We start from the raw sequence: 27,352 nt of genomic DNA on the forward strand, positions 1-27,352 counted from the left end.
TTAAACGGCTGTACATATTACTAAATAATATGTTTAGGAAACATAAGAAATGTAAAATATTACTTAACAAACTGTTTCTCGTCTCTCTTGTCTCGACTACATGTTTTAAGAACCGGTCTGCAGCTTCAAACCAAGCAAGGCTGGGTTTATAAATACCGTCTGTAGACGCACCACTCTTAAGTGATTTCAGTACTTTTTTAGGTTCATTCATGTAAGCATTTCGAATTTTTAATTTTGTTGTAACTACATCAGTTCCAGATACATATTCACGCATACTGTTTACTATTTCAATTAATGCAGCATCTCTCAAATTTCTGCCTTTGTATGATTCGCTTTTGTGGTTCCAAAGGCATTCTCGTTCTTGATACACCTCCAAGAATCTCATAATTGTCGCTGTTGGCCATTTTTCGACATATTAATAGCAAACGCACAAACAAAAGCACTATCTGCGAACGAATACGCACTAGAAAGGTTTGAATCCAGCCGCGAGGTAGCAATCGAATGACGTTATTCGATTGTGGAGAAGGCAAAATGGCGCAACAAAGTAGAACCAAGTTCAACTTTTTGTGGCGTGACAAAAGTTGCGCTACTTAAATGGCGCCACCGAAAACTAGGAGCTCACACATGCAACTACAAAGCAACTGCAGTTCGCCATTAGCAGTGGCGATACTTTTGTTGCCGGCTTAATGCACTATACGAATCAAACTTGAGTTTGTTTGCTAGAAAATGACGCATCTACAGATTCTGTATGTTATCTCAATAAATTTCTAATTATTCCAAAGTTGTAAGATGCTTTTTGACTCATCCTGTATTGTTGCCTCTTCTCACCATGCCAGCTGCAGAATAGCCCTCATTTCTCATCGCTTTGTTACCACTGATACCATTTATTCAATATGTATTTGTAAAAGTCCACTGTAAATGCTAAATGTAAAAGAAAATCAGCACCTAAGGCACGCTGAGTGATGTCTGTGACAACAAAAGTCTACCTGGAAAGAGCAGCAAAATCTATTTCACTCATAAGATTCCTGTGGCCATGAGTGAGGATGACAAAGTTGTTTACAGCCATAAAAGTGAAGGATCATTAAATGTTACGTCAATTGCACTCAAGGCAGGCTGTGTGCTGACCTCTGAGCCAGTTTCAATTAAATGAATCAAACTAGAAACTTTAGCAGAAATATTTAACTGCCATGGCGCTGTATTGCACAGCAGAATTAGCGCTCATCAGATTCGTTTGAACAGATGACGTACTGCTATAGTTCGCATATTTGCTGCTGAGCTGCCATCTGTAACCATAATGCCTAAACTGCATGGAAGTCTCCCTCTATATCTACATCCACACTCTGCAAACCACCGTGAACTGCATGGCAGGGGGTATGTCCCATTGTACCAGCAATTAGGGTTTCTTCCTGTTCCATTCACGCACTAAGCACAGGAAGAATGATTGTTTAAATCCCTCCGTGTGTGCTGAATTATTTTAATCTCGTCCTTGCCGGTCTCTATGTGAGTGATACATAAGGGGTTGTAGTATATTTGAAGCCAGTTCTTGAAACTTTGTTAATAGATTTTCTTGAGATAGTTTGTCCATCTTCAACAGTCTGCAAGCTCAGTTTCTTCAGCAATTCTGTAAGATTTTCCCAAGGATCAATCAAACCTGTGACCATTTGTGCTGCCCTTCTTTGTATACGTTCAATATCCCCAGTTAGTCCTATTTGATACGCGTCTCAAACAAGTGCCAGTATAAAAATCGATTCAGCCACAGCACATAGACTTTGGAGGTCTTTGGATATGATCAGTGAGTATAGCACGAAGCAGTGACACAGTGAGGCGACATGCCTTCAGGTGACCTGGGTATTTGTCACTGGTATTCAGGTGGAACATTGATAATTGCTGATCTCGTGGCCATCACAGCAGTCAAATTGGTAAAATTTTACTTACAGCATAGTGTGCTGATGCTGGCAGTAACAGGCCATATGTTGGTCCTGTTCTATTCTGGTTGACATGTTCTTGTATGTGTTGTGGGTGAAATTACGATATTATTTTATAGGAAGAACACAACACTAGCGGTCTTTTTCCTTTAATATCGAAGAGATGACTTAGCAACAACAAAAGCTTCATAGAGTAAAACTATAGAGAAATTCTTAGGATCAAATAAATTGACACAACACAAAACCAAGCAGCACCATAGGAGAGAAAAGGAGAGGACACACACACACACAGTTCTGATTTATTTACTTCAACACTTTTCCCCAAATCAAACCGTCGTGCTCTGAATAACATTTAAATAAAAAATAAGAAGTCAAAATACATTATAATTGCGTAGGCTTCCGCGGCCAGAGTCAGTAAACATAAAAGTTTTCTGGGTTTGGTACCGCGTCATAATGTAAAAACTACTGCTGCTATAAAATAGCCAACGTTTCGGCCACGATTGCAGCGGCCTTCTTCTGAGTCTAATGGTGCGTTCTAGCTATGCAGTGTCCTTTATATTTTGTTGTTAGTGTTCACTGCGCGTGCCATTACGTCATAATTTTAAAAAGGTAGTTAGTTTATTGGTCACTTAAGGAAGAAGGAGAGGGAACTTTATTTTAATAGGTTATTGCGGTGGAGGGAGAACGTGACCTCTGTTGTCCATTGGCTCTTGTGTTACGTGCCATGATTGGTGGCCATAGTCGAATGAGAAGTTTGCTGTTGTTTACCAACTGCTGGACGTCGGCCGCGCGGCGGCAGTTACTCGCCGGTAGTGCTCGTGCCTCGTGTACCGCAAGTCTCTAGAGGAACGGAGGGTTCCAAATGATTGGAAAAGAGCACAGGTAGTTCCAGTCTTCAAGAAGGGTCGTCGAGCAGATGAGCAAAACTATAGACCTATATCTCTGACGTCGATCTGTTGTAGAATTTTAGAACATGTTTTTTGCTCGCGTATCATGTCGTTTTTGGAAACCCAGAATCTACTCTTTAGGAATCAACATGGATTCCGGAAACAGCGATCTTGTGAGACCCAACTCGCTTTATTTGTTCAAGAGACCCAGAAAATATTAGATACAGGCTCCCAGGTAGATGCCATTTTCCTTGACTTCCGGAAGGCGTTCGATACAGTTCCGCACTGTTGCCTGATAAACAAAGTAAGAGCCTACGGAATATCAGACCAGCTGTGTGGCTGGATTGAAGAGTTCTTAGCAAACAGAACACAGCATGTTGTTATCAATGGAGAGGCGTCTACAGACGTTAAAGTAACCTCCAGCGTGCCACAGGGGAGTGTTATGGGACCATTGCTTTTCACAATATGTACAAATGACCTAGTAGATAGTGCCGGAATTTCCATGCAGCTTTTCGTGGATGATGCTGTAGTATACAGAGAAGTTGTAGCGAAATGCAGGAAGATCTGCAGCGGATAGGCACTTGGTGCAGAGAGTGGCAACTGACCCTTCACATAGACAAATGTAATGTATTGCGAATACATAGAAAGAAGGATCCTTTATTGTACGATTATATGATAGCGGAACAAACACTGGTAGCAGTTACTTCTGTAAAATGTCTGGGAGTATGCATACGGAACGATTTGAAGTGGAATGATTATATAAAATTAATTGTTGGTAAGGCAGGTACCAGGTTGAGATTCATTGGGAGAGTCCTTAGAAAATGTAGTCCATCAACAAAGGAGGTGGCTCACGAAACACTCGTTCCTCCTATACTTGAGTATTGCTCGTCAGTATGGGATCCGTACCAGATCGGGTTGACGGAGAAGATCCAAAGAAGAGCGGCGCGTTTCGTCACAGGGTTATTTGGTAACCGTGATAGCGTTATGGAGATGTCTAGCAAACTCAAGAGGCAGACTCTGCAAGAGAGGCGCTCTGTATCGCGGTGTAGCTTGCTCGCCAGGTTTCGAGAGGGTGCGTTTCTGGATGAGGTATCGAATATATTGCTTCCCCCTACTTATACCTCCCGAGGAGATCACGAATGTAAAATTAGAGAGATTCGAGCGCGCACGGAGGCTTTCAGACAGTCGTTCTTCCCGCGAACCATACGCGACTGGAACAGAAAAGGGAGGTAATGACAGTGGCACGTAAAGTGCCCTCCGCCACACACCGTTGGGTGACTTGCGGAGTATAAATGTAGATGTAGATGTAGGCACTCATACTTACCAGTGACGGTACAGGTAACAGGACCGGAAGCACCTGTTTCTTCTACAAAATGTGGCCCTATTATAAATGATGCCATAAACCCGCACCACACAGTGGCCTTTTCAGGATGAAGTGATACTGGTTGATTTCCATGTTGATTTTCCGTTGCTCATATTCGACAATTCTGTGTATTGACATATCCTGTCAGATGGAAGTGGGATTCGTCTGTCCACAAAATCTTCCACAGCCAACCTTGTCCACTTCTATGCGAGCAAGAAATTCTAAAGCAAAGGTCTCTCTTGCTGGCAGGTCAACAGGAAGCAACTCGTACACATGGGTAATTTTGAATGGGTAGCAAAGAGGTATATTTCGTAGGATTTTACGCACTGTGCTCAAAATTATGTCCAATGTTCGAACAATTCTCCATGCACTACACGTTTGCACATCACCACTCGTCTCCTCCAGCATTGCTGTGGCCACTGCTTCCATTGACGTCGAATCAATTCATTTCCTCCCTCTACCATGCTGCACACTAAAAGAACGCGTCTTTTCGAGCGCTGTACCTGGCATGTTTATACCAACCTCAATAAGTCGTCAGCATGACAGGTGTCTTCATTTACGTATTCTGACACACACAGCGCCATCTATTGATCAATTTCCACACTATTTTTTTCTTCTGCCATACGCTTTCCCCCTGCTTCGATAATATTCCGTTGTAATTTGATGTCATTCTGACCAATGGTGTTATTTACACAGCATTTCCACAGCGTTTTGAAAGTTAAAATTTAATTATAATCACCATGTATATTTCTGTATCCAAGTCACCATATAAAAATGCAATTCTAACGTCGAATTGACCAAGTTTTAAAATTTCTTCTTCTGCAATCGCTATTACAGCAGGAATAGCGTCGTAACGAGCAACTGACGAAAAGTTTCACCATAATCAAGTCCGGCACATTGAAACATACCACGCACAACCAAGCGAACACGGTATCGAACAATCGATCCATCATGTTTATATTTAATATGAAGTACCCATCGATTATCGACAACGCGTGCCACGAAGTCCCAGGTATCATTTTCTTCAAATGCCTTTTTTTCTTGTTTCATCGCATTAAACCATGTATTGGAATTACTACTTTCTATAGTTTCACTGAAGTTTGTTGGTGCAAGCTCTTCATGGATTGCTTTTGTCAGGCAAACTAATGCATTTGCTTCTTGAGTGTGGTGAGGCTGTTACCGTAATTCATTTTCACTAAATTTTACTGTGGGAAGTATTTCACGAACTGGATACCGTCGATTTGGTAACTCGTTCGAATATTCTTGGTCACTAGTTTCAATCAGATCAACAGTAGATTCACTTTTCTCTGTCGTTTCTTCAGGTACGGAGTTAAATTCCAGTTCAATCGAATTTCCAATTGCACATAGCTTTCCTGGTTGAAAATAAACATTGCGTGATTTCATCACACGATGTTTTGATGGAATCCACACTTTGTAACCACTTTGTCAATCTCCTAGCCAATAAAATGGCCAGGTGTAGCCTTTTCATTGAACTTAGAACGAAATTTCTTTTGCAAATAAACATATCATTTTAATTCAAAAATGTGTAGATAGCTACAACTTTTAAACACTTTGCCAGTTCACAATTCGAAAGGTGTTTTACCTTCAACGCTTCCCATTACGATTGAGTAGAAAAATGGCAGTGTCACATGCATGAGCTCAAAATTCTTTAGGTAACTTGTTACACGTTAACACTGAGCGAGCTAATTCAACTCTATGTTGACATGCTTGTTCGGCAAGACCATTTTGCTCAGGAGTGTCGTGACACGTAAGACGAAACTCAACATCAGTGTCTCGTAGCACAGCAGCTAGCGCGTTACAATTTAAGTATCCTTCACTGCCAGACCGCAATACTTTTACCTGATGACCAACAGCACCCCACTCCTTCAAAAACGTTTTGAAATTGTTAGCCACTTCAGATTTACTTCGCATGTAATATATCCGAACGAAACGAGAATAACCATCTTTGAAAATCACTAGTAACGAAAATTATTTATAGAGTCAATAGACATGGGCCCATTAACGTCTGCATTGATCAATTCACCGACAGTTTGTGGCTAAATACATTACGGTGGGATTTGTCAAGAACGCATCCCTCACAAAACGATGTGGTATCAGGGCACTTAACTGATATACCCAAACGAGAGAGCACATCTCTTGTATGACATTTATCTTGACAACGGAGTCTCTGATGCCAACATTGTAGTTGTTCTTCTGAAGTTGCTAAGTTAATCTTTACTTGTGAATCTAGAGTACAAACTCTGATGTTCATAATGTATACTCAACCAATTAGTCTTCCTGTTGCAACTATTTCACTATGTCACAGAATGATAACACCTTTGTTATCACAAGTCACATTATATCCACGTTGTGTAGCGTGACAAACAGAGAAAAGTTGGTGTCTGACATCAGGTACATACCAGACATTTTGAAGCAAAGTAGGTGGCCACCTTTTATTTATGAATATTTCAATATGAATTCTGCCAGTCCCACGTGCAAAAATAATTTCTTTGCAAGCTTTCTGTACACATTGTGGAATCGGAAACTTTTCGAATGTAGCGAAATGCCGTTTATTTGATGAAATATGATGTGTCGCGCCAGAGTCCGAAATCCAAGAATCTGCACTATAAAAATTAACATGAGACTACAAGCTAGTGGCTAGAAATGTATCTGGTTTGCTGCTCACTTTTAGACCGGAACTCGAATTATTATTATTGTTAGTTGTCGCTTTTGCTTATTCTGCAACCATGAGCTTTCGGCAGTTTTCGACAATATGTCCAGCTTTCTTGCAATACAGACATGTACAACTTTCGTTCTTCTTTGGCTTACCCCCCCCCCCCCCCCCTGTCGCAAATTTTTTCTGTTTTTGATGTTGCTCATCCGATTTTGATTTTGTGTAGAAAGCACCAGCTGCTTGTGTAAATAGTGAATTCTCAATCTAACGCAAATTCTCAATAAGAAGCTTTGTCGTCTGCTCAGGTTCAAGAACACAATACCAGGTTGACCTGTAAAACTGATACTCGGATCCTAACGTTTTGAATATGCGATGGTGGAGCAGCGAAACGAGCAAAGTTACATTTGGATTAATTCTGTTCAGTTCACTGCACATGTCATGGAAAATGTTCGCAAGTAGCGACGAGTGTTTTGTTACAGACATGACGTCATCTTTCGACGTTTCTTAGAAACAATCGAAAACATATACAGTCGCTGCAATGAAGATTGTTCATACAGTGACGTAAGGGTATCCCAAATTTCTTTTGCGTCAGTCTTCTTTCTTACATAAATAGCAGCGCCGTTCCAATGATACGAGTTGCCCAAGCATTGTCCCGTTGCCAGCGCCGATATGCGTTGGACGGTTCGTCTCCTTCCGATAATGACGGACACTGGCGTATAACATCTCCAATCGAATAAAGAGAATGTTCCTTTAAACAAAGTTGAATCTGCCATTTCCATGTTTCCCACTGATCATCACTTGACAATTTGCGAGTGTTTGTACGACTACTATCATCACTCAGCTGAAGCGTTGTGTCTGCCATTCCAAACGTTTTGCAGTTCACGAATAAACTAGTAAATGGAAAAACAGTTTGGCAAACGAATACTATAATTCTCAGAACCTGAAACGTTCAAACCTGGGCCCATAACCTGTTGTGGGTAAACTTATGATAAAATTTATAGCAAGAGCACAATACTTTTAGGAACAGTGACCGTTTTCCTTTAATATCGGAAAGCTAGCATCAACAGCAACTTCTTAGAGTAAAACATCAAAAATAAAAGAAACTCTTAGGACCAAAGAAAATCACACAACACAAAACCAAGCACCACCATAGAAAAAGATAGGAAACACACTGTTCTAATTTATTTAGCTTAACAGTATCTACCCTTGCACTCTGCTCAAAAAACCAATTATACTCATAGTCTACGTGCCATTACATAACAAAACGTTTGCGTTAGTGCGAATGTCACATAATTCCAAGCATTCAACGGTCATTGCTAACATGAACAAACCACACCTCTGCTGCTGTAAGCAAAATTGGACTGTCAGATCTAGCGTTGTGGGCACACCTTGGCAACTTGCAGTAATTTATATAAATACTGCCTTCGTGCACTATCTAAGCAGCTAACGCTTGGAAGCAGCTGTTGTTTCCAGATACGCAATACAAAGTCATTAGAAACTGCACTAGAATTAATCATAGTATGTAGATGTCTCCAAAGTTCCGATGGATTTTTGCCATCTCGTTTTTCGTGATACAGCACTTGTTTAAGCTTTCAATTAGACAGTTTAGTCCAACTGGCAACTAAAGCCATGTTAGGAGTAAGCTAGGCTCGTTCGTGAGGTGGGTGCAAAATAATGTCCAAAACTGAAATGATTGCTCTCTGGTCTATTTTGTTGATTGGAAGTGTTCACTACCCGTGGTCTTACATGATCTGCTGCTGTGCATAAGTCTTCTCCAGAACTTGTGAAGACATCGTTATTTGCGATATATATATATATATATATATATATATATATATATATATATCTTGTTTTTTCCTTTTTTCCGTCTGTTCATATATCTTTGATCTTGTAGCGCATTTTTCGTTTGTCTTGTAGTATAGAGATAAAAGTTGTTTTCTTTTTTGTAAGTAGATAAATATGTTTAGAGTTTATTGACTGTGGAAAGCTTTAATTTTTTTGTTTATCGTTTACTGTAATAAGTTTGGTAGAAAATAGTTGTGTAAAGATATATGTAATTTACTTTGATGTTGTATAAACTGTGGGCGAGAGCAATGAGAGAGAGCAATATCGAATGTCGATCCAACAAAGCGGGGGTGTGTTGTTGGGTAGCTAGAGAGGTGGACACATGTTTTACTGTGGGAGTCGTGACTTTTACGAGCTGGTGAAGATTGAGTTTAGTGGCAAGCGATGTACGTTTTTAATGACTGTTTTGTACCAGGACGTGATATGATAATAGTGAGTGTAGAAACTGGGCGAAGTAAATACTGAGACTGTGCCGTGAGACGAAGTAACTATGACAATGCAACCGAGAATGGACGGTAATGTTGCTCTGTGTCTGTGAACTGAACTGCGCTTGTATTTTGACTGTGTCTTCGTACACTGAAGTACTGTGAACTTACGTATTTATTCGCATTTCGATGAACTAGCGGACGCCTATAATCAGTAACAGTCGTTCTGAACTTATGCGAACTGTCTATTGTGTGTGAGTACATTCCCCCCCAGGACGGTTTTTCGCGATCGCGGCACTCATAATACGAATTGACTTTCTACAGAATTCGCGGTCGGCAAGTTTTACAAACTGTGTGTGGCATAAGTAAACTTAAATTATGTGCGCCAGAAACATTAAAACTGTGCACATACGGACATCTGTAACAACAATTAGATCGACCAGCCTGTGGCCTGCAAAATGCCACTGTAATCAGATTTGCAGCTTAATGAATACCACCGCCCGCCCGATTACGAGGAAAAATCACCAGCTGCAATCACATGACCGTGGGAGCAGATCTTAACGTTTCACCAGGACCAGCCAGCTGCCGTCGATATCGCGACCATCGTCACAACACACAAGATAAGATTTAAAAGCAGCGCTCTCCTCTCAAAGGTTCAAAATTATTGCTAACAATTTTAATTTGTAATTTCTTTTCCTTTTGTCTGACATTCACATAACGTTTGTCTTCTTTAGAATAAAAGTGTTCTCCACGAAGTTGTGTATTCTATGTAGACACAGTTGACCTTCTTCAGTAGTAGACATTTCCTTTTTAATTATTTCCATTTCTTTTACAAAATCCGCTGCCACTGCATGTATAATTTTTATAGCTTTTGGAGTGTATGTGTCTAAATTCGGGTGCCATAACACTTACCAGAAGTATTGTAATGTTTTGCAACTTGGACAAGGGCGCCCGCCATTAATTTCTTAAACGTCGACCAATGACAGTGAAGCTCGCTTGCTATTGGTGCTAACATTCTATAGTGGGTAATTCAAAGGTGGGTAGCTGTCAAACCACACGGGTTGTAATTACTTTGAATGAGAGTCGTGTAAAATTGTGTGTATTGTGGGTTCATCACTCAACTTTGGTATTCTTTTGTTTATCGATCTTAGAAGCAATTTCTTTTGTCAATGTCATTATATCTTATTTAATATGGCTATTCTATGCTAAACTGGGATAAATGCACGGTCAAATATTGTGTTCGGAAGTAAAATGTGTAGAAATGTCTATTTAGATACGACTTGATTTTGACTGCATTAGTTAACACGGTACTTTTCGGGTAGTTTGGCGATACTTATTAATAGGATAGAATCGCAGTCGTCACATATGGCGGCTGTAGAGTAACAGGACAGGGTATTTTGACGCTGTCTTAAAGAATTGCAATCTTTGGATCTCAGTTTCAAAATTTTGATAATTATTGGGAGTGGTTTGTTTGTGTTAGCATCAGAAAATAGACAAGATGACTATTAAAGAGGATGATCGTATAGCCAGTTTTAAAGTGTGGGATGACGGGCAAAGGGAAAATAAAGAACATGAGATTGCTATGGAAAAGGATACAGTAATTAAGACAGAACCAGAGGTTGATAGAGGTGTAGATGGAACAGGAAGGGTAAAAAGTAGGTTTGTTGTACTGTTAGCAGAAATGAGGGAATGAAAGAGGGCATAAAGATTTAAGAGAAGATATAGAGGGTATAAATAAGAAAATGGAAGATGGACATAAGAAACTGGAAGCTGTTGACGAAAAGGTGGATGCTGTTAGCAAATCACAAAAGGATATGGGAGTAGAACTAAAGAATTTAGAAAGGAAATTTGGACAAAGGTTTGAGGATCTTAAAAGGGAACTAGATGATGGGATGGAAAAGAGGATTTCAAATATAAAGTTGGATATAGCCAAAGATTTTGACTAATTAAAGATGATGTTAAAGAGACATTTAAAGAAACTGAATTGGAGCTGATGGAAAAGCAAAAGAGCTTTAGGGAGGAGGTAAATGGAAGGGTAGATTGCTTGGATCAGAATATTGTAGCACAGGCTGATGTGTGTGATAAATGACAGACAGAAGTGAAGGAATATTGTGACAGAAATTTACAGTAACATAGTAAGAAAACTCAAGTAGAAGTCGAAAGAATCAGGGAGTCCACTTCTGTGATTGAGAAAAGAGTAGGAACTTTGGAAAGAAAAGTAGAAGATAGGAATTGTACAGCTCCATCTGCGGTAGTACATATGAGAGATGGTAGGAATTTTAATAATATAGTATTTGATCCTAAAGGCAATGTCCATCCAGTGGCTGTTGTGCATAGTTTACGAAGTCAGTTTACTGTAGAGTGGATTGACAGAGATACATTGAGGAGGGCAAGTGCATGTTTAAAGGGTGAGAGTTTAGATTGGCGAGCAGATGCACCAGATAGATATGTAGCTTTTGAGGATTTTGTATCAGCTTTTCTAGCAGAGTACTGGTCTAAAGAAAAACAGTGTGATGTAATTGAGGCTTTTAAGAAGGAACCATGGTATGATAACCGAAATAGGGAGAGCATGAGAGAATATTGTGAAAGATGGATCAATAGGTTGAAGCATTTGGACAGTACTTGGAGTGATCGAGATACAATAGAAGTATTGATGGGGAAGTTACCTCCTAACAGGAGATGTGGATTAATAGGGCATAATAATAATCTGAAAGATTTTCTGAATAGGGTGAGAGATGTGGATAGATGGCAGACAAATTGTTCTTTTAATGAAAATAGAGATTCTTGGAGGTACCAAGAGAACAGGGAACAGTCCAGTAGAGTGAATCAGGTAAATGTGAGAGGTAGGGGAGATAGAGGTCGAGGGAATTTTAGGGATAATGGTAAAGGTTATGATAGGAGAGGAAGTTTTAATACGGGAAACGGTACCCCACAAAAGTAAAGGCCCATGCTTGGGGGGGGGGGGGGGGGGAGGGAGGTCAAGTATCAGGGCCTACCAATGTTGCCAGTTGCCACAATGATGTCAGATGTTTAGGGATGTGCAGCAATAGTAATACTAATCATGGTGATTGGGGGTGTGGAAGTCAGAACTTGGTAATTGAAGAGATAGGGCCCAAGATTAAGTGTGGGAATAATATAGAATTGGGAGGTTCATGTATGGAGGTATTTTCTCATATGTATGATGGTGTTACAGAATATGAAAAGGAGCAAATAGAGAGGGGGAAGGAGAATGAAGTGATACAAATGGAAAGTATTGAAAGTGAGGAGGAAGAGACAAGTGGTGGTAGTAGTGACAGTCAAGGGGGAGAAGAAGAGGTACCAGAGGATACGTTTTTTTTTTGCAGAGTAATTTGCATAGGAGTAACGGCGAAGAGAACGGACCAGTTTCTGAAGTTATTGAGGGAGAGATTTCTGCCGATTCCTTGAACCATGGTGTAGATACTGATGAGGAGGAAAAAATTAATGTGTTTATTATTGGCAAGGATAAGGATGTGGCAACTTGTAGCGAGGAGGAAAAGAGTTTATGTGCAATTAGAAGGGAGTCAAGAGTAGAAGAAAGCTCAGAGATAGGTTGTAGAAAATGGGAATATGATAATATTGAAAGAGATTTGCTACATGAAGATGAAGATGTGGGGGATATTAAGGCTGGACAACCTTTTGTGAAAATGAAAACCTATGTTAGGGAACAAATGCTCTTTTGGAAACGTGGAGTGAAATAAGTGCTGTATCAAAGGAGTTCTATAACTGTATAAAGGAAGGTAATGAGGTAATGGACGTACCTGTGTTGGGGTTAAAAATAATGGGTGCTACGGGCAAGTTGAGCAAAGTGGTCAAGCGACAGATCAACTTAGAATTTGAACTTGGGGGCATAAGCTTGATACATAATTTTTTTGTTGTTCCTGGGTTCAGTGTGGAAATTATCCTGGGCATAGACTGATTGATAGAGTGTAAAGCAGGAGTAAATTGTGGGGATGGTTTTGTCACTTTTTGTAATGAAGGATTAGAAACAAGTGTGAAGTTTTGATGGAATGATAGTGGGTAGAGAGAGTTAGTTGGTCAGTTGTAAATGAGGGTGATGACAGTAGGAGTCAATATGGGAGATCTAGAGTTGGACTTGGATTATAGGGGTAGCAGAGAGGAGAGAGGGATAATAGAAGAATTGAAGAACCAGATAGACAAGGTAGAAGGGATTAAGTAAACAACAGAAAGAAGAGTTAAGGAAAATATTATGGATAAATAGGGAGGTATTTTCAGACAGACCTGGTAAAGTTAAGAACTTTGAGTGTAAATTAGATGTGAAACCACATGAACCCTTTGCAAGAAAGCCATTTTCTATACCATTTGCGTTGAAGGAAGCTGTACATAAAGAGATTGAGAGAATGGTAGACTGTGGAGTTATAGAAAGAAGCAAGAATGAATACAATAGTCTCTTAATAGTGGTGGGCAAGAAAGATGGTAGTGTAAGAGTGGTTATTGATATTAGAGCTTTGAACGACATAGTCAGTAGAGAGACTGATCACCCTGAAAATATGGATGACATATTACAGAAGTATTATAATATGAACTGCATGACTAGCCTCGATCTCACGGCCAGGTACTGGCAAGTTCCACTTGCAGAGGAGTATAGGAAGCATACTGCCTTTTAGCTATGATTAAGTTATGCTCTGTGCAAAATGCTACCAGACAGCTTCCTCTTTCATTTCTTTCCCCCAACCCATATTCACCTACTATGTTTCCTTCTCTCCCTTTCCCTACTCGCGAATTCCAGTCACCCATCACTATTAAATTTTCGTCTCCTTTCATTATCTGAATAATTTCTTTTATCTCATCATACATTTCATCAATTTCTTCATCTGCAGAGCTAGTTGGCATATAAACTTGTACTACTGTAGTAGGTGTAGGCTTCGTGTCTATCTTGGCCACAATAATGCGTTCACTATGCTGTTTGTAGTAGCTTACCCGCACTCCTATTTTTTTTTATTCATTATGAAACCTACTCCTGCAGTACCTCTATTTGATTTTCTATTTATAACCCCGTATTCACCTGACCAAAAGTCTTGCTCCTCCTGCCACCGAACTTCACTAATTCCCACTATATCCAACTTTAACTTATCCATTTCCCTTTTTAAATTTTCTAACCTACCTGCCCGATTAAGGGATCTGACATTCCACGCTCCGATCCACGCCAGTTTTCTTTCTCCTGATAATGGTGTCCTCTTGAGGTGTCTCCGCCCGGAGATCCGAAAGGGCGACTATTTTACCTCCTGAGTATTTTACCCAAGAGGACGCCATCATCATTTATCCATACGCCCTCGGGAAAAATTACGGCCTTAGTTTCCCCTTGCTTTCAGCCGTTCGCAGTACCAGCAGAACAAGGCTGTTTTGGTTAGTGTTACAAGGCCAGATCAGTCAATCATCCAGACTGTTGCCCCTGCAACTACTGAAAAGGCTGCTGCCCCTCTTCAGGAACCACACGTTTGTCTGGCCTCTCAACAGATACCCTTCCGTTGTGGTTGCACCTACGGTACGGCTATCTGTATCGCTGAGGCACGCAAGCCTCCCAACCAATGGCAAGGTCTATGGTTCATGGGGGGGATTTGTGGGGCTATGAATACCCATTTCGTATTTCACTGGTGCCTAATGTTTACGCTGCACAGATTCACTGAATTCCATATTACAGCATTAATGGGCTCAAAATATAAAATGCCAAGGTGAGTCGTGGTTTAGTGGGGGTACAAGGAGGCAACACACCAAGTTTCACGGTTTGCCGAACTGGTACGTTTCGTTGCGAATATTTCTTTTGTTTCTCTAATCATTTACTGACACACAAATGTCTTGAAAGGAGGATATAAGATGAACATCAACAAAAGCAAAACGAGGATAATGGAATGTAGTCAAATTAAATCGGGTGATGCTGAGGGAAATAGATTAGGAAATGACACACTTAAAGTAGTAAATGAGTTTTGCTATTTAGGGAGTAAAATAACTGATGATGGTCGAAGTAGAGAGTATATAAAATGTAGACTGGCAATGGCAAGGAAATCGTTTCTGAAGAAGAGAAATTTGTTAACATCGAGTATAGATTTAAGTGTCAGGAAGTCGTTTCTGAAAGTATTTGTATGGAGTGTAGCCATGTATGGAAGTGAAACATGGACAATAACTAGTATGGACAAGAAGAGAATAGAAGCTTTCGAAACGTGGTGCTACAGAAGAATGCTGAAGATAAGGTGGGTAGATCACGTAACTAATGAGGAGGTATTGAATAGGATTGGGGAGAAGAGAAGTTTGTGGCACAACCTGACTAGAAGAAGGGATTGATTGGTAGGACATGTTTTGAGGCATCAAGGGATCACAAATTTAGCATTGGAGGGCAGCGTGGTGGGGAAAAAATCGTAGAGGGAGACCAAGAGAAGAATACACTAAGCAGATTCAGAAGGATGTAGGTTGCGGTAGGTACTGGGAGATGAAGAAGCTTGCACAGGATAGAGTAGCATGGAGAGCTGCATCAAACCAGTCTCAGGACTGAAGACCACAACAACAACAACAACAACAAATGTTTTGTAAACGCCAGAAGTTAATTTCCAGGAGATTCGCGTCGAAAGTCTTCATTGGTTTATGGTAACTTCGTTCTAGTTTGGATGTCTGCACTGTCAAGCTTATCTTTGGAATGGAATGTATTTTTGATAAAGGAATAAGCACACACAGTGCGAATACACCCCGGTATGACATGACTTTATATGACAGTCCCTTGACACCTAGTGTGTCGGCTATTATTAAGACTCATGTGAGAATAAGTTACTGATTCATGGAGTTTGATATTTGTTCTTTGAGACTGGTGTTTGTTAACTCTGCGATATGTTTATTCTTGTCAAGCTGCGTACCGGCTGATCTGTTAAATAAAAGCAATTATGTTTATATGTCAATGTTAATTCCGCCTACATAACTATTGATACCAAAGTAAGAGTTGTTTCACGTTGGAAAAGTGCTTTTAATTTGCCCTTTAATACGATATTCTCATGGAAGATGAGCATGAACGGTTACACGCCATCGGCAGTAAGATCCAGCAACTGCAGCAAAAGATTGAGTTATTGAAACTTTCTTCGGCTGTACAGCAGTAAATGAGCACAATTCCATGAGATCATTGGATACACACATTACACAAAGAAGTAACATCAAACGAAACGTAACGAAGTTAGCTGTTCTGGTGCTATAGTCTGTGTGGCAAGAGCACTCACAAAGTATATACTTTATGCCTACTGGCTCAAGCACTTCTCTTGTGCCACGATTACAAATGTGGGCCTTGTCATTTGCACCTGCATAACCTCGTATATAGTTTGCAGTTTGTGACGACTGCAATTCTACCCTGTCACTAAGTATCGCCAAACTACCCGAAAACTACCGTGGTAACTAATGCAGTCAAAATCAAGTCGTATCTAAATATACGTTTCTCCAAATTTTACTTCCCAACACAATATATGACCGTGCGTTTATCCCAGTTTAGCATACAATAACCATATTAAATAAGATATAATGACATGGACAAAAAAAATTGCTTCTAACATCGATAAACAAAAGAATACCAAAGTTGAGTGATGAACCCACAATTTTACACGACTCTCATTCAAAGTAATCACAACCTGTGTGGTTTGACAGCTACCCACCTTTGAATTACCCACTATAGAATGTTAGCACCAATAGCAAGCAAGCTTCGCTGTCATTGGTCGACGTTTAAGAAATTAACGGCGGGCGCCCTTGTCCAAGTTGCAAAACATTACAATACTGAGAATGTTACGGCACACGAATTTAGACACATACACTCCAAAAGCTATAAAAATCATACATGCAGCGGCAGCGGGTTTAAAATGTAAAAAAAATGGAAATAATTAAAAGGGAAATGGCTACTGCTGAAGAAAGTCAACAATGTCTACATAGAACACACCATTTCGTGGAGAACACTTTTATTCTAAAGAAGACAAACGTTATGTGAATGTCAGACAAAAGGAAAAGAAATTACAAATTAAAATTGTTTGCGATAATTTTGAGCCTTTGAGAGGAGAGCGCTGCTTTTAAATCTTATCTTGTGTGTTGTGACGATGGTCGCGATATCGACGGCAGCTGGCTGGTCCTGGTGAAAAGTTAAGATATGCTCCCACGGTCATGTGATTGCAGCTGATGATTTTTCCTCGTGATCGGGCGGGCGGTGGTATTCATTAAGCTGCAAATCTGATTACAGTGGCGTTTTGTAGGCCACGGGCTGGTCGATGTAATTGTTGTTACAGATGTACGTATGTGCACAGTTTTAATTTTTCTGGCGCACACAATTTAAGTTTACTTATGCCATACACAGTTTGTAAAACTTGGCGACCGCGAATTCTGTAGAAAGTCAATTCGTATTATGGGTGCCGCGATCGCGAAAAACCGTCCTGGGCGGGAATGTACTCACACACAATAGACAGTTCGCATAAGTTCAGAACGACTGTTACTGATTATAGGCGTCCGATAGTTCATCGAAACGCGAATAAATACGTAAGTTCACAGTACTTCAGTGTACGAAAACAAAGTCAAAATACAAGCGCAGTTCAGTTCACAGACACAGAGCTACATTACCGTCCATTCTCGGTTGCATTGTCATAGTTACTTCGTCTCACGGCACAATCTCAGTATTTACTTCGCCCAGTTTCTACACTCACTATTATCATATCACGTCCTGGTACAAAACAGTCATTAAAAACGTACATCGCTTGCCACTAAACTCAATCTTCACCAGCTCGTAAAAGTCACGACTCCCACAGTAAAACATGTGTCCGCCTCTCTAGCTACCCAACAACACACCCCCGCTTTGTTGGATCGACATTCGATATTGCTCTCTCTCATTGCTCTCGCCCACAGTTTATACAACATCAAAGTAAATTACATATATCTTTACACAACTATTTTCTACCAAACTTATTACAGTAAACGATAAACAAAAAAATTAAAGCTTTCCACAATCAGTAAACTCTAAACGTATTTATCTGCTTCCAAGAAAGAAATAATTCCCAGTTACATATTACACCTAGCAAACAACTTTTATCTCTATATTACAAGACAAACGAAAGATGTGCTACAACATCAAAGATATATGAACAGACGGAAAAAAGGGAAAAAACAAGATATATATATCGCAAATAACGATATCTTCACATGTGCCCCCCATTTTACCATGAGGTGTTCCCAAAAACCTCTCAAGATAAAATGTCCATGACCCAAATGAGACAACTGACCTCATAAAACTAGATAATATTCTGGTATATGTTGACCTGAATTATCCAAAGTTTCTATTTACAAATGTCACCTCAGTAATTTCTTGTATTAATTAATAACATTTAGTCTACCTGACAATCATGAAAACAGTATTCAACAAAATTCCTACAGAATAATGATTTCTTTAAGCAAACCAAATAAATCAATGATCATTTTACATTCTGAATACAGCACTAAGAAATGAATGAGCAGTAACAATTTGAAAAAATTCCCCTATATACAAATAATTACAGCAAACTTATACAATATAACTGAAGACTAATCTCGTTAGTTCATTTTTCGCTGTACACATCACTTTTTATCACACAGCTTTGAGTCTTTGTAACAAGTCATGTTTCCACACATAATTTATGGCCCTTAATTATCGAGTCTGTCATAATGTTGTGTATATTAATGTACGCTGATAATTGGTTCTACAACTCAAATTCGATTCCCTATAGCGACTAATATAATCCTATACTCCTTAAACATGTCCCCCAGTTCATTAAATTCTGATTCAGATTTTTTTAAAAAAAGAAAAGAACAGGGGGAAGGGGTTCATCACCCAAACCTCATGTCCTACACTCATTAAGTATCTTAGTTTCAAAATTTTTGTTCTCTGTTATTCCTCTAAGCATTCCCTCTAGTCATAGTTAGTGGGCAAATATATTTAGCTATGGACAAATTCCATAAAACCGTGTTTCGTTTTGTTCACTGGTGTTAACCAATTGAAGCTTACCTTTGCTGTGCATATCTTCTGAGTTCCTAGCCTTCCATCATTTTCTCATGATACAAAACACTAAATCAACCATCACTTTCCATGTTGTTTGCTGATACCACAAAACATATTTTCACTTTACTCCATATCACCGAACTCTACTCAGTCCTCTTGACTACATTATGGAAGGTCCCTAACAACTTCAACCTATAACCCTCCTCACTTATCCTCTCATCTTACTTCTTCTCCGTTACTCTTAAATCTTACACCTACTACTTCTCATCATATTCCACTAATTCCTGATTGCCTGTTTATTATTCGCAATTATTCCTTCCTCATTTCACCATTTACCTAATAATTTTCCTTACCACTGTTCATCAAAATTCCTGATTCTTTCAGCACTCACATATTACGTTTTCAACCACCCACATCAGCAAAACCATCATGCTTCTTTATTATTCTCCATTCCATACTTATTATGCATCACAGACTTTTCCTATTAAATATTGATTTAATTACACAGCAACAAATACCTCACATTCCTTGTTATTCCTGAATAAATAATACAGCTTCAAGCCAAAATTATTCCTACAGCACCCTACTACCTTTCCATACAAACAAGTTCACAAACAATTTACCTCTACTCCTTGATTTCCAAACCACTTCTCTATCTCTAATTGAGGGGGTTAAAGCCAAAGTGGTGTAAGTCATGTTTCATGCATTTTGAGAAACAGAAGGTTTTGTGAGAAGCATTATAATAAATTCCACAAGAAATCAATACCACTTTTTTGTGTTTTACATCACAGGAAGGTGTCATTGTTTCAATGTGTTCATAATTGAAAACAGTTTAATACAAAATTATGTGTCTTTTGAAGGGCCCAAATGACTTACACCATTTTGTTTTTAACCAATCTTGTATTTGCAGTAAATTTAAATAAAACCAAAATGTATCTTTAATGACAAATGATATATTTCGGAAATAACTAAGAGCAGTACAACGAAATATCCTTTCTTAGCTTTCTTAGATCTAGCATGTCCCTTTTCTTTTCCTTGGTTACAGGTCTTGGTTCATGGTATAGGTTTTCCATAGCAATATGTCCAAGTGAAACTGGCCGTCCTGGTTTGGCTGGCTGTAGACATAGTGCGGAGAATGGAAAATCCTCATTAAGAGTCTCCTTATAATAGAGCATAAAAGGTTCATTCTTCAGTATACGAATCCACTGCATATTAAGCCACGACACTGGTTTTTTTAGCGACATTTTGTTTTCTGCTTGTAATAGCTTGTTCAAGATTCTTCCTAGACTTGAATGCTTCATGTTACATTTGCGTAACGATAAAAGCTTTCTTTCTTCTTGATTTTGCGATTATGAAGCACCAATCAGCAGGAACATAAACTGTTTTACCTCTTGCATAGGATTCTATAGATCCAAAATCTAAATCATTAGGGAGATAGGAGTGGCCACTCACCATAAATTTATGGTCCATGGTCCAACATGTTTTGAAGCTGAAGCTTTTGTAGTAATATGTTTTGTAACACAAGAACCTATCTCTTGTGACCCACGTGAGGCCATTGTCTCATCCCATGTGTACATAAAGCCAATATCAGTTGACAGCTCATGACAGCCAAGATTGTATAAGTACATGTTTCTTTTATAATAGGCCACAGAAATGGTCAGTTTGGGGAATGGTAGAGTTTTCTGCAAGTCAAAAGTGTAGGCATAATACAATTTATCTTTCTGTGACTTTTCTTTATCTAATTTCATGGATGTTCTAGCAGCCTCCACTGTTGGTGTTGTACTTCCAAGTTCTTTCTTTCTATTGCGTCTTCTAAAGTGGACAGGTATCTTTACATGGAGCATGAAAGTGCAAGTTGAAGTCATGACTGAATTATCTGCGATAAATGGGCTCTTTAACAGGTAAGATTTTTTCCTCTTTGCAGTATTCTCTGTATAAGTTATACATAAGATGTACATTAAGGTCAGGGGATAAATATTTTCTGTTTGGATTTTGAGCTCTTATATAATGAGACTGGTATGAGGGGAATGATGAAATATGCTTCCAGACAATATCCATTCTTTCATCAGAGATTTTGTTCACGGGTATCCCACTTCCTCGATTGTCCGATCCTGGTTGCTCTCCCATTTTCAACTTTTATACAGCTCTGGTCATCCACCCATCTGATATTTGGAATGTTTAAAGGAAATATTTTTTGCATACTTTAACACTAGTTCCATCAACTTGAATATAAAATTAATTGCTGGTTGACTTTGGCAACTTGACCCATCTCTAGGACGCCTGTGTTGGGGACTTATTTGCTTAATTAACCCACATAGAAAAGCATTCTGACAGGAAAAAGAACCTAAATTCCAAAATGTTTCGCAATTTATGTTTGAGAACGACTTTTCAGGAACCTTTCTCCCTTCCTTAGTTTCATATGTCTGACCCAAATTTCTTTTTTTCTTTCTTTCCTGCTTCGTACTCCCCGTTTTTTGCCTCTTTCTACTTCGATTTGGTAATTCATGTTGTGTTATTTCCACTTCTTCCTCTGTAACCAAACAAACACTCATAGTTATTTTCTGAATGTTATGCTACGACGTTTTGAGGTTGTGTATCAAGGCTGTTATTATTTTTACGAATAGTGTTGCAGAAATTATGTTACATCGTTTATCTCACACAGCACGTTTGCTATTATTTTCAGTGAAATTACGTTTATAGGCCAGTCATTGTTAAACTTCAAAGACATGATAATGTGTTACTAACGTAATTGGCCAAATGATAGACTACATGAGTTAAACTTACCTGAAGAACCAAACATTTCATTCTCTGAAGGATCATAATCATCACTAGATCCTGCATTCTGCAATATACTGGGTTCACTACTTGTGTCTTCATCAAATTGAGGATCCATCTTAACCAAAACATGTAAACTACACAGGAAGAAAGCACACCTTAGAAGCACTTAGAGGAATAATGGCGAAAGTCTGACTTGCACCACAATGCCTGTAAACAACGCGGCCGTTTCATTCACAAGTTAAATTGCTAATGCCATCTATGGGGATAAGAACAAAACTGTGAGTTACACCATTTTTCCATTGAAGAGATCTATATTTCAAAATTGTATTGCAGCACATAAGTCAATAAATTTAAAAACGTGACTTACACCACTTTGGCTTTAGCCCCGTCAATTCATGAATATCCTGAAAACTGTCACTTTTGGGTAAAATAGTCATATCTGGTTATTCTTTACTGACTCCTTTTCTAGATAGATTGATAGTTGAAGAGTTTTTTGATAGATACAAAGAATAGTAAAAGAATACACAGCAGTGCAGAAAACTAAAAGGGAAATAGCACTACTACAGCTCGGGGCCCTGTGCATGCTACGGCACATATTCACTTAGTGTAGTGAATCCCCTGAGGACCTACACACTGGGTTTATATGGTTTCAAATCTACTATATTCTTCAGACCAAACTTCTTTCTTGACTTTGAATACACCAGATCATAAGCATTCGGATGTGGTATACCCACTACCTCAAACGGATCTTTATACACATCAAAAAACTTTGATATCTCATTGTTAATCTCCTTAGGTTTTTTATGAGTCTTCACGAATACCAAGTCTCCCACCTTAATTTCAACCTTCTTTAATTTTTCATCATTCCGTCTCCTCTTCTCCTCTAACCTCTTTTCCACAAATTCTCGCAGTCTTTTCTTCTTCTCATTCCAACTTAACTCATCCCTCAGTGGAAACGACAACTTCTCCTCTACAAAACTCAAGGATCTTTCTCCCTTCATAATCTCATACGGGTAAACACAGTTACATCATGAGGCACTGTGTTCACTACATCCTCAATATTTTCCACAACATCTCCCCAGGAACTGTGATTATTACTACAATACGTGTGGCATAACCTTCCTAGTTCCCTCATATAGCGCTCTGCCAGGTTCCCGGCTGGGTGGTAAGTTGACGTATATATTACCGCTATTCCCTGGTCAGTAAGACCTTCCTTCCATTGCTTACTAGTAAACTGGGATCCGTTGTCAGAAAGTATTGCTTTTGGCTTACCAAATTTTTCAAAATAGTCCTTTTCAAGTTTAGTTAGAATCGCCCTACCAGTGGCGTTACACAAAGGAAATAACCTTATAAATCTAGAAAATATTTCCATTAACACAAAAATGTAGGCAAAACCTCCTTTTGTCCTTGGCAAATGGCTGTAGAAAGCGATAGCTAATAACTCCATCAAATCATTAGGTTTTACATTCTGCATAGGAAGCTGGCATGTCTGATTTGTAACCTTGGCTCTCTGACACTTATCACATGTCCTAATCCTGTTATTTACTCTTTTTACCATGTTGTCAAAGGCCACACATTCTCTTAATTTCTGTATACATTTCCTTGCACCTATATGCCCAAAACTCAAATGAATGTAGTCAATGATTTCATCAATGCAGTCACTAGGCCAATCACCTTCAAATCCTTTGAACTTTCATTAGTTCGCCTAAACAAGATCCCACCATGCACTTTATAGTATTTGGGCAGTTTATCATTACCATTTGGCGTATCTAACTCTCTCTTAATCATTTTCCAGATCTCATCATGGTTTTGATACCTCCTCATGTATTTACATATATTTTCTATTTTATTTTACCCTTGAACTCCCTTAATATAGAATAATTTCACATCCTCTTCATCTATATCTTGTCCTATTTCCCCATTTTACCCTAAAGTTAATCTGGATAATGCATCTGCAACTTTATTTTGAGTATCCTTAACATACTTGATTTCAAATTCAAACTGTTGCATGAACGGTACCTGTCTTGTCAACCTAGTACGCATCAATGTAAATTTCTTGATAAATATCAAAGTCCTATGATCAGTATATATCATGGTTTTATTTCCCCACAGATAATCCCTAAATTTTCTAAATCCCCAGATTATTGCCAAAGCTTCTTTTTTCACACTATAATTCTTTTCATACTTAGTTAATGACCTGCTCGGAAATGCAATTGTTCTATGATCTTCCTTCCCACCTTCCCCAAAATCCTGAAATAACTCTACTCCAATACCATATCCACTAGAATCAGTCCCCAAACAAAAAGATCTAATAAGGTCTGGATGATGTAAAATTTTATCCTCTTTTAAAGCTCCCTTAAGCTGCGTAAAAGCTTCCTGACACTCACTTTAGGACTCAATAACTTATTTAGACTTGGATTGTTAAATACATGACCTGATTCAAAATTTCTATAAAAGTTACATAAACCGAGAAAGGAGTTCAATTGTTTTCGATTCTTCGCAGATGGACATTCTTTAACAGCTTTGATCTTTTCCGGGTCAACTTTGATACCCGTAGTGGACAAGATTCTACCTAAAAACTTTATTTCCTTTCTCACAGACTCACAATTCTTAAGTCTAAGCGTCATGCCCCCTTTATCAAAGCCTGAAACACATCATCCAATAAACTACAATGTTCCTCCCATGACCCGGTGGCAATCAACAAATCATCTACGTACCCAGTTATTCTGAAACTCAACTCTGGTCCCAAGACTTGGTATACTGCTCGAATGAATACGGACATACTAATATTCAAACCAAAGGGTACTACAGTATACTGGTAACATTTCCCATTTACCAAAAAGGCCATATACTTCCTATACTCCTCCGCAAGTGGAACTTGCCAGTACCCGGCCATGAGATCGAGGCTAGTCATGTAGTTCATATTACAATACTTCTGTAATACGCCATCCATATTTTCAGGGTGATCGGTCTCTCTCGTTCAAAGCTCTAACATCAATAACCACTCTTACACTACCATCTTTCTTGCCCACCACTATTAAGGGACTGTTGTATTCACTGTTGCTTCTTTCTATAACTCCACAGTCTACCATTCTCTCAATCTCTTTATATACAGCTTCCCTCAACGCAAATAGTATAGAAATTGGCTTTCTTGCAAAGGGTTCATGTGGTTTCACATCTAATTTACACTCAAAGTTCTTAACTTTACCAGGTCTGTCTGAAAATACCTCCCTATTTATCCATAATATTTTCCTTAACTCTTCTTTCTGTTGTTTACTTAATCCCTTCTACCTTGTCTATCTGGTTCTTCAATTCTTCTATTATCCCTCTCTCCTCTCTGCTACCCCTATAATCCAAGTCCAACTCTAGATCTCCCATATTGACTCCTACTGTCATCACCCTCATTTACAACTGACCAACTAACTCTCTCTACCCACTATCATTCCATCAAAACTTCACACTTGTTTCTAATCCTTCATTACAAAAAGTGACAAAACCATCCCCACAATTTACTCCTGCTTTACACTCTATCAACCAGTCTATGCCCAGGATAATTTCCACACTGAGTCCAGGAACAACAAAAAAATTATGTACCAAGCTTATTCCCCCAAGTTCAAATTCTAAGTTGATCTGTCGCTTGACCACTTTGCTCAACTTGCCCGTAGAACCCATTATTTTTAACCCCAACACAGGTACGTCCATTACCTCATTACCTTCCTTTATACAGTTATAGAACTCCTCTGATACAGCACTTATTTCACTCCCCGTTTCCAAAAGAGCATTTTGTTCCCTACCATAGGTTTTCATTTTCACAAAAGGTTGTCCAGCTTTAATATCCCCCACATCTTCATCTTCATGTAGCAAATCTCTTTCAATATTATCATATTCCCATTTTCTACAACCTATCTCTGAGCTTTCTTCTTCTCTTGACTCCCTTCTAATTGCACATAAACTCTTTTCCTCCTCGCTACAAGTTGCCACATCCTTATCCTTGCCAATAATACACACATTAATTTTTTCCTCCTCATCAGTATCTACACCAGGGTTCAAGGAATCGGTAGAAATCTCTCCCTCAATAACTTCAGAAACTGGTCCGTTCTCTTCGCCGTTACTCCTATGCAAATTACTCTGCAAAAAAAACGTATCCTCTGGTACCTCTTCTTCTCCCCCTTGACTGTCACTACTACCACCACTTGTCTCTTCCTCCTCACTTTCAATACTTTCCATTTGTATCAATTCATTCTCCTTCTCCCTCTCTATTTGCTCCTTTCCATATTCTGTAACACCATCATACATATGAGAAAATACCTCCATACATGAACCTCTCGATTCTATATTATTTCCACACTTAATCTTGGGCCCTATCTCTTCAGTTACCAAGTTCTGACTTCCACACCCCCAATCACCATGATTAGTATTACTATTGCTGCACATCCCTAAACATCTGACATCATTGTGGCAACTGGCAACATTGGTAGGCCCTGATACTTGACCTCCCTCCCTCCCCCCCCCCCCCCCCCAAGCATGGGCCTTTACTTTTGTGGGGTACCGTTTCCCGTATTAAAACTTCCTCTCCTATCATAACCTTTACCATTATCCCTAAAATTCCCTCGACCTCTATCTCCCCTACCTCTCACATTTACCTGATTCACTCTACTGGACTGTTCCCTGTTCTCTTGGTACCTCCAAGAATCTCTATTTTCATTAAAAGAACAATTTGTCTGCCATCTATCCACATCTCTCACCCTATTCAGAAAATCTTTCAGATTATTATTATTCCCTATTAATCCACATCTCCTGTTAGGAGGTAACTTCCCCATCAATACTTCTATTGTATCTCGATCACTCCAAGTACTGTCCAAATGCTTCAACCTATTGATCCATCTTTCACAATATTCTCTCATGCTCTCCCTATTTCGGTTATCATACCATGGTTCCTTCTTAAAAGCCTCAATTACATCACACTGTTTTTCTTTAGACCAGTACTCTGCTAGAAAAGCTGATACAAAATCCTCAAAAGCTACATATCTATCTGGTGCATCTGCTCGCCAATCTAAACTCTCACCCTTTAAACATGCACTTGCCCTCCTCAATGTATCTCTGTCAATCCACTCTACAGTAAACTGACTTCGTAAACTATGCACAACAGCCACTGGATGGACATTGCCTTTAGGATCAAATACTATATTATTAAAATTCCTACCATCTCTCATATGTACTACCGCAGATGGAGCTGTACAATTCCTATCTTCTACTTTTCTTTCCAAAGTTCCTACTCTTTTCTCAATCACAGAAGTGGACTCCCTGATTCTTTCGACTTCTACTTGAGTTTTCTTACTATGTTACTGTAAATTTCTGTCACAATATTCCTTCACTTCTGTCTGTCATTTATCACACACATCAGCCTGTGCTACAATATTCTGATCCAAGCAATCTACCC

The sequence above is a fragment of the Schistocerca piceifrons genome, chromosome 2, assembly GCF_021461385.2.
Source record: "Schistocerca piceifrons isolate TAMUIC-IGC-003096 chromosome 2, iqSchPice1.1, whole genome shotgun sequence".
Classification (NCBI taxonomy): Eukaryota; Metazoa; Arthropoda; class Insecta; order Orthoptera; family Acrididae; genus Schistocerca; species Schistocerca piceifrons.